Here is a 1,846-nt window from a genome sequence, read left to right as displayed (position 1 = left end):
AAAGAAAGAAAGAAAGAAAGAAAGAAAGAAAGAAAGAAAGAAAGAAATGAAAGACAGACAGCACTCCTCTGTTGAAAAGAAAGCGAGGGGGACTGGAGTGTGTGGAATACTGGCAGAGTATTGAATGTGCACCTTGAATGTGCAAGGTACTGAGTTCCTTCTCAGACTCCATTTTTCAAAACAGCCCTCCATCCCCCTTCTCTTTCTTTCTCCCTCCCTTCCTCCCTTTTTTCCTCTTTCCCTCCCTCCAAAAAGAAAAAACTTCCATGGGAACCACACCAGGGGAGCCTCGCTGCTCATGAACAAGAATCAGGCAGCTGCCGCAGCTACCTGGTTTATTCTATCCACACCCTCCCCGACAGTGCACGTCAGCGGCCTGCGCACATCACTGATGCCGAGGCCAGCCTCACTGCCTGTGTGGCACGTGGACTGTCATGGGCTCCTAACTGAACCTCGGGGTTTAGCTTGCTGGCTGGGTGTGATGACGACTGTTAACTGTCAGTTGGCAAAGTCTAGAATCATCTGAGGATGGCTCTCTGCGCATGCCTGTGGAAGATGTCCTTGGCATCAGCCTTGGCTGGTGCCGGTCCCCAGGCAGGGGATCTGGACCGTTTACAAAGGAGAATGGGAGCTGAGTGGCAAGCAGCCCTGGCCCATTTGGCTCTCTGTGGCTATGGTATGAGCAGCTGCTTCATCTCCTCCTGCCTGGACTTCCTCGTGGTGGGCTGCACCTTGAGCTGTAAGCTGAAATACAGCCTTTCTCTCTCAGTCTGCTTTGTCTCTAAGTTCTATCCCAGAAGCAGGAAACCAAGGAACACTCCGGGCACTGCTCATGTACGGCCTGGGCCTGGACTGAGGGGCTCGCGGACAGTCACAAGGGCCATGTCCCCCCTCCCACATCACCTCACTTCTGAGGAACACAAAAACAAATAGCAGGCAGCTCCAAGGTGGGTTTTAGTCCAGAAAAAGGCAGGAGTAGGGAGGATGAAAGAGCTTGCTTTAAAAAATGACAGGCTCGCTACACGTAATGACTGTGTTCAAGAGAAGTGCCGCTGACCTGTAATAAAGCCTGCATCCAGATAAAGCAAATGGCTATCTGCTGCTGTAGGAAAATATTTACACTTACGTGGGATTTTGTAATTATATAATGACGGCGCACACTGACGTTTATACCATCAAGATGCTGAAGTTTACAATTTACACATTTCAACTACCTGTGTATTTAGAGGCTAAGGTTTGGGGAACAAGAAAGCCTTCGGATTGCCTCCAACTCTTACAGGACAAGATTCGCAAAGGCGAGGCCTTCCCAGGCGTTATCTTCCTCAAAGGGGAAAGCAGGGCAGAGTTCTCACTGCGGGCACACCAGCTCACTCCTCACTGTCCCCACAGAGTCACGAGTATACAAAATAGGCTGCTTCCTTTGGTTCCTTGAGCAGCTGTGTGAGGGCAGGACACCAAAGGCAGACCCCTGGCCATGTGCCATGCCCTGGCCATCCCCTGGCTGGCTGTCCTAAGGGCTTTTTCTAGATCCCAAGGCTGGAGCTGTGGCAGCTCTTTACCTCCAGGACAATGCAGAATAAAGGGGTACAGGGTGGCCTGCCAACCCAGCTTTTCCTGTTATGGACAGTTAATGATAGCAACTCACAAGCACCAGGATTCAGACCAAACAGAATGTCAGATAAAACCAAGAAAAAAATATATTTATAACCCACACTAATTTGCTGAGCTCCAAAATAGAGCCAAATTCAAAGCTTTTACTGTTGAAACTACAAACAAAACCTTGGATTCAAAAACACCGGGAAATGGCTCCAAGGGGATGTAATGGCTTCCCTTCTCCGACTTCTGA

This window comes from Psammomys obesus, unplaced genomic scaffold, assembly GCF_907164565.1.
Source record: "Psammomys obesus unplaced genomic scaffold, mPsaObe1.curated_primary_1811, whole genome shotgun sequence".
Classification (NCBI taxonomy): domain Eukaryota; kingdom Metazoa; phylum Chordata; class Mammalia; order Rodentia; family Muridae; genus Psammomys; species Psammomys obesus.
Note: the sequence above shows the minus strand (reverse complement) of the source record.